A 7650-nucleotide genomic window follows, 5' to 3' on the forward strand; every position below is an offset into this window, starting at 1 on the left:
GCCAGATGCAATGCTGGCCGTTCTCTGCCTCTGACCTTTACAATTGGAACACTCATAACCCCACTTTCTCCCAAGACCCCCTGGCACTAACCGGGTTAATTGAGTCAATTCTGTTGACCCACCAACCGACCTGGGATGCCTGCCAACAGCTCCTGCAGACTCTCCTCACCACGGAGGAGACAGCGCTTCTACCTCGAAGCACGGAAAAGCGTCCCGGGGGCGGATGGGAGGCCGACCCAGCTGCCTAATAAAATTGAGGATGTTTTCCCCTTGGTTCGCCCGACCTGGGACTGCGACACTGTTGCTGGTAGGGAGCGGCTCCGTCTCTATCGCCAGGTACTCCTAGCGGGTCTCAAAGGGGCAGGGCGATGCCCCACCAATTTGGCAAAGGTACGTGCTATAGTGCAGGGGAAAGATGAGGCACCGGCAGGTTTTCTGGAAAGATTAATGGAGGGCTACCGTATGTATACTTAGAGGAAAAGAGAAAGAGAGAGAAAGAGAAAGAGAGAGAGAGAGAAAGAGAAAGAGAAAAAGAAAAAGAGAGAAAGAGAGAGAGGAAAGAGAAAGAGAGAGAGAAAAAGAAAGAGAGAGAGGAAAGAGAGAGAGAGAGAGAGAGAAAGAAAAAGAGAAAGAGAAAGAGAAAGAGAAAAAAAGAAAGAGAGAGACACCCCAGAGGAGAGGGAGGAAAGGATCCGTAAAGAGCAAGAGGAACGAGGGAATAAAAGAGATAAAAGAAACGCAATAAAGAACTGACTGGGATACTGGCCACCATAGTACAGGGCTCAGGGCAGAGTAAGTCAGGACAGAGTAAGGACCTGGGAGACAAAAGAAAACCACGGGTTGAACGAGACCAGTGTGCCTACTGCAAGGAAAAAGGACATTGGGTTAAAGATTGTCCAAAGAAGGGCCAAACACAGGGACCTAAGAAGAAGCCCATTGCCGTTCTGTCCCTAAAAGATAAAGATTAGGGGTGTCAGGGCCAGGAGCCCCCCCCCCCGAGCCTTGGATAACCCTTAAAGTGGGGGGCCAGCCAGTGATCTTCTTGGTTGATATGGGAGCTCAACATTCAGTTTTAACTGAGGCAAAAGGACCCTTGAGCTCTAAAACGTCTTGGGTTCAGGGAGCAACTGGAGGCAAGTTATATCGATGGATAACTGAACGGAAGGTCCACCTGAGCACTGGGCAAGTAACACATTCCTTCCTACTGGTCCCAGACTGCCCCTACCCCCTCCTAGGCAGAGACCTTCTTTCAAAAGTAGGGGCTCAGATCTATTTTCATCAGAAAGGGGCCACCATTACTGGCGCAGAAGGGCAGCCCCTCCAGGTATTGACCTTGCGCCTAGAGGATGAACACCGGCTACATGAGGACTCTCCACCGTCCCTGCAGCCCCTAAATTCTGAATGGCTCACTAACTATCCTCAGGCCTGGGTGGAAACGGCCAGAATGGGACTAGCTGTTAACCAGCCACCCATAATTATAAACCTAAAATCCTCAGCCACCCCTATATCGATCTGGCAATATTCAATGAGCAAAGAGGCCAAAGAGGGCATTCGGCCACATATACAGAGACTATTACAATTGGGCATCTTAATACTTTGTCAGTCGCCCTGGAACACTCCTCTGTTGCCTGTAAAAAAAAAAAAAAAAAAAAAAAACCCAGCACAGGAGATTACCGGCCGGTACAAGACTTACGGGAAGTTAACCGAAGGGCGGAGGACATACACCCCACGGTGCCGAATCCCTACAACTTACTCAGCACCTTGCCCCCGAGCCACGTCTGGTATAGGGTTTTAGATCTAAAAGATGCATTCTTTTGCATAAGGTTAACCTCTCAAAGCCAGCCTATTTTTGCCTTTGAATAAAAAGATCCTGAGACAGGATTCTCAGGACAACTCACTTGGACAAGGCTGCCACAGGGATTCAAAAACTCCCCCACCTTGTTCGACGAAGCCTTGCATCAGGACTTGGCAGACTTCCGAGTTGGCCATCCGGACCTCATCCTCCTGCAGTACATGGATAATTTGCTCCTAGCGGCTAAGACAGAACAGGATTGTGTAAAAGGTACGGGGGCCCTGCTCGAGAGACTGGGAGGACTGGGGTATAGGGCCTCCGCCAAAAAGGCCCAAATAGGCCAGAGACGAGTGACCTATCTGGGATATCTCCTGGAAGGAGGCCAGAGGTGGCTGACGGAGGGCCGCAAAAAGGCTGTAGCCCTGATCCCAGCACCAACTAATGCCAGAGGGCTACGAGAGTTCCTCAGCAGTGCCAGGTTCTGCCACCTCTGGGTACCCGGGTTTGCAGAGCTGGCGGCTCCCCTATATCCTCTCACGAAATCCAACACCCCCTACCACTGGGGAAAGGAGCAACAATTGGCTTTTGACAAAATAAAAAGGGCCTTATTGACCGCCCCCCCTGAGCCTCCCAGATGTAACCAAACCATTTGCGCTATATGCTGATGAACGCCGAGGAATAGCCAAAGGGGTCCTAACTCAGAAACTGGGACCCTGAAAAAGGCCTGTGGCATACTTTTAAAAAAATTAGGCAGCGTGGCTGCAGGATGGCCCCCATGTCTCCGAATAATAGCGGCTGTGGCAGTCCTGGTAAAAGACTCAGATAGGTTGGCCTTCAGCCAACCCCTCACTGTGGTGGCCCCCCCACGCCATAGAGACAGTCATCTGCCAGCCCCCTGATCAATGGCTCTCAAACGCTTGGGTCACCCATTATCAGGCCATGTTACTGAATTCCAAGTGGATACGGCTCGGAACGGCTACATCCCTAAACCCGGCCACCTTGCTTCCAGAAACCAAGTCCCCCTCCCTGATAATGCATGATTGCCACCAGATCCTAGCCGAGGTCCATGGCACCAGAGGGGACTTGACGGACCAGCCTATGCCAGATGCTGAAGCAACCTGGTACACAGATGGGAGTAGCTTTCTACGAAATGGTGAACGTAAAGCCGGGGCGGCCGTGGTAAATTAAAAAAAACTGTCATCTGGGCCAGTGCCCTAGAGCCTGGAACTTCAGCTCAAAGGGCAGAGCTTATAGCCCTAACTCAGGCCCTAAAAATGGCTAAGGACAAAAAGGTCAACATTTATACTGACAGCAAAAAAATTGAGTATAATTCACTGTCTTGGACATCAGCACGGCAACGACCCAGTAGCAGAGGGGAACAGGATGGCCGATGAAACAGCACGAGCCACTGCACTAGGCCCACAGGAAGATGGACAGAAGCATCCCCCACCAGACGAGAAACTGCCCAGGTGGTTGTCAAGAAAATCCTAGAAAAAATTTTCTCCCGGTTTGGACTGCCCAAGGTAATAGGGTCCAACAACGGCCCTGCCTTCGTCTCCCAGGTAAGTCAGTTGGTGGCCAGATTACTGGGGATAAATTGAAAATTACATTGTGCATACAGACCCCAGAGCTCAGGGCAGGTAAAAAAAAAATAAATAGAACAATTAAAGAGACCCTAACCAAATTGACATTGAAGACTGGCACTAGAGACTGGGTCCAACTCCTCCCCTTGGTCCTGTTCCGAGTCTGGAACACTCCCACGCGCCATGGACTAACTCCTTACGAGATTCTCTATGGAGGTCCCCCACCAGTGACGGACTTACTAGATTCTGCTATTGACCCTCTTGCTAAAAAGTTCCCTAAGATTTTAAGGTTAAAATCAATCCAAACAAAGAGGAGGGAATGAAGAAACCCCCACAACCCCCCCCCCCCCCGTGAGTGGGCCCAGGCCTAACCCTGAGGCAGCCCATCCAGGCGCCTCCCATGAATTCAAGCAACGAAAACATTCTGTTTTTCCAAGATAAGAAAACTATCCCCCGCCTCGCCCTGACTGGAAAAGTCCCTGAACATGGTCGTGTTGACCTTCAAAGAAATCAATCACGTCATAACCCGAATGCTATGCTACTCCCGCGTTTTCTTTGCCTTTAAAAGATACCTGTAATTGCTAATCGGGGCGCTCTGCCACCTCTGAGGCGGAGAGCCTGTTTGCGCAAACGTTCAATAAACCCTCTTGCTTGTTGCATCTGCCTGTCTGGGGTCTGAGTCTCTGGGGCGTCCACCGGGACACGTTGGCACCTGTGAGCAAGGGTCCAACATCAGTTGTATGTCTATATACTAGAAATAAACATTCTGAACAGCAAATTAAGAAAACAATTTCATTTATAAAAGCATTAAAAAGAATAAAATACTTAGGAATAAATCTAACCAAGGAGGTGCAATATTTGTAAGCTTAAAACTAACAAAATATTGTTGAAAAAGATTGAAGATACTCTCTCCTCCAGCAACCCAAGATGCAGAAATGAAAGAAGGCAAAGGGGAAGAAGATGGCTCCTGCCCTGCTGTTGAGAAGAAGCATGAGACCAAGAAGGTAGTCAATTCCCTGTTTGAGAAAAGGCCCAAGAATTTTGGCATTGGACAGGACATCCAGCCCAAAAGGGACCTCACCCATTTTGTCAAATGCCCCCACTACATCCGGCTGTAGCAGCAAAGGGCTATTCTCTATAAACATCTAAAAGTGCCTCCTACAATTAACCAGTTCACCCAGGCCTTGGACCACCAAACAGCTACTCAACTACTTAAGCTGGCCCACAAGTACAGACCAGAGACAAAGCAAGAGAGGAAGCAGAGATTGTTGACCTGGGGTCAGAAAAAAAGCTATGGGCAAAAGGGGATGTTCCCTACTAAGGCCACCTGTCCTTCAAGCTGGGGTTAACACTGTCACCACTTTGGTGGAAAACAAGAAGTCTCAGCTGGTAGTGATTGCACATGATGTGGATTGCATTGAGCTGGTTGTCTTCTGCCTGTCCTGTGTCGTAAGATGGGGGTTCCCCACTGAATTATCATGGGGAAGGCCAGGCTGGGGCCATCTGGTCTGCAGGAGGACCTGCACCACTGTCACTTTCATACAGGTTAACTTGGAAGACAAAGGAGCTCTAGCTAAGCTGGTTGAAGTCATCAGGTGTTTCAGTTTGATGCCCAAAGCAAGAAAAAGCCAATATCACAATTTGAAGGCAGAAAGAATTCTCACTTAGGGTAGGGGTTAGCCTTTTTGTTCTATTCATACCCATCCACATGAGGGAAGGCATTCTGCTTTACTCAGCCTACCAATTCAAATATTAAACTTATATAAATACACTTTCACAAAAACACCCAGAACAATGACCAAATATCTGGGTTTCCCATAGCCTCAGCCAAGCTGACACATAAAACTAACCAGGGGATCCCTGGATGGCTCAGCGGTTTGGCACCTGCCTTCGGCCCAGGGCGTGATCCTGGAGTCTCAGGATCGAGTCCTACATCAGGCTTCCTGCATGCAGCCTGCTTCTCCTCTGTCTGTGTCTCTGCCCCTCTCTCTCTGTGTCTCTCATAAATAAATAAATAAATAAAATCTTTTAAAAAATTAAAATTAAATTAACCATCACACCACAAACAAACCCCTCAAAATGGATCAAAGACCTAAATGTAGAACTAAAAACTATAAAACTATTAGAAAAAAAATGTGTGTAAATTCTTGTGACCTTGGATTTGGCAATGGATTCTTTGACATCACATCAAAAGCAAAGCAATAAAAGAAAAAAAACCCAGATAAATGGGACTTCATCAAATTAAAGATTGTGAGCATCAAAAGACATTATCAAGAAGGTTAAAAAATAAACCACAGTATGCAAAAAAAGTTTGCAAATCATATCTGTAAAGGGTCTAGTACCCAGAATATATAAAAGAATATTTATAACTCAACTCCAGAAAGACAAACATCTCAATTAAAAAATGGGCAAAGGCTCTTTCCGGTCTCAGTCATGGGCACACCGCAGAAGGATGTTATCATCAAGTCAGATGCACCTGACACGCTGCTGTTAGAGAAGCATGCGGATTATATTGCATCCTATGGCTCCAAGAAAGATGATTATGAATACTGTATGTCTGAATATTTGAGAATGAGTGGGATCTATTGGGGTCTGACTGTAATGGATCTGATGGGACAACTACATCGGATGAATAGAGAAGAAATTCTGACCTTCATTAAGTCATGTCAACATGAGTGTGGTGGAGTAAGTGCTAGTATTGGACATGACCCCCATCTTTTGTACACTCTAAGTGCTGCCCAGATTCTTACTCTGTATGATAGTATTGTTATTGATGTAAATAAAGTTGTGGAATATGTTCAGAGTTTACAGAAAGAATATGGTTCTTTTGCTGGAGATATATGGGGAGAAATAGATACAAGATTCTCTTTTTGTGCGGTGGCAACCTTGGCTCTATTGGGGAAGCTAGACGCTATTAATGTGGAAAAGGCAATTTAATTTGTTTTATTGTGTATGAACTTTGATGGTGGATTTGGTTGCAGGCCAGGTTCTGAATCCCATGCTGGGCAGATCTATTGTTGCACAGGATTTCTGGCTATTACTAGCCAGTTGCATCAAGTAAATTCTGATTTACTCGGTTGGTGGCTTTGTGAATGACAGTTACCATCAGGTGGACTCAATGGAAGGCCTGAGAAGTTACCAGATGTCTGCTATTCGTGGTGGGTGTTGGCTTCCCTAAAGATAATTGGAAGGCTTCATTGGATTGATAGAAACTGCGAAGTTTCATTTTAGCATGTCAAGATGAAGAAACAGGAGGATTTGCAGACCGACCAGGAGACATGGTAGATCCTTTTCATACTTTATTTGGAATTGCTGGATTTTCACTTTTGGGAGAAGAACAGATTAAACCTGTTAGTCCTGTTTTTTGCATGCATGAAGAAGTGCTTCGGAGAGTCAATGTTCAGTCTGAACTAGTGAGCTAGACATTGATGGAGATATGAGATACTGCTTAGTATAGTTTTGCCATCTTAACATTTCTGTAAAGTGCTTATCAAATTTAATGACTACTGTGTCACTATTTTGTATATTAATTGTATTAATTTTAATAAATTATGTAATTATACATACTGTAAAATTAAGATCTTTATCTTCAGCTTTAGATTTTTTTCTGCAATGCTGTTATCCTGAGTACAGTATTTTGTTTCTGCTTAAGTGTATTTATTTGTATGTTTCCTAAACAGCAAACTATTGACTTAAAGTTTAAGTCTTGTGTTCTACTTGATTTTCCCATGTGCTTCTTTCATGTCATATAATAATGGTTAATGTAAATTGACCTATATCAATGAGAATGTTAACTGGTAAAAATGATAAACCTATCCATATATGAATTAAAAGATTCACCAGAAAAAAAATGGGCAAAAGATTTGAGTAAACATTTCTCCAAAGAAGATATATTAATGGCCAATAAACACATGACATCATTAGTCATTACAGAAATGCAAATCAAAGCCATAATGAAAGACCATTTCACACTCATTAGCATGGCTATAATTTATTAAAACAGCAAGAAAATAACAAGTGTTGGTGAAGATGTGGAGAAATTGTAACCCTCATACACTGCTGGTGGAAGTATAAAATGGTGCAGCCACTATAGAAAATAGTTGGGGAGTTCCTCAAAAAGTTAAGCATAGAATTACTATATAATCCAACCATTCCACTGTTAAGTATATACCCAAGGGAAATGAAAACATATATCCACACAAGAACTTGTACATAATGTTCATAGTAGCATGATTTTATTAACCAAAAATGAAAACAACCCCAGTATTCATGAAT

At 44.9% G+C, this 7650-nt stretch overlaps 2 pseudogenes; both read left to right on the plus strand.

The window, feature by feature from the left end:
- Nucleotides 1-673: 673 nt before the first annotated feature.
- LOC140596117 (large ribosomal subunit protein eL8-like) lies at nt 674-5043 on the plus strand (annotated as a pseudogene).
- Nucleotides 5044-5773: 730 nt separating this feature from the next.
- Nucleotides 5774-7220, plus strand: LOC112932019 (uncharacterized; annotated as a pseudogene).
- The last annotated feature ends 430 nt before the right edge of the window (nt 7221-7650 follow it).

The sequence above is a fragment of the Vulpes vulpes genome, chromosome X (assembly GCF_048418805.1).
Source record: "Vulpes vulpes isolate BD-2025 chromosome X, VulVul3, whole genome shotgun sequence".
NCBI lineage: Eukaryota > Metazoa > Chordata > Mammalia > Carnivora > Canidae > Vulpes > Vulpes vulpes.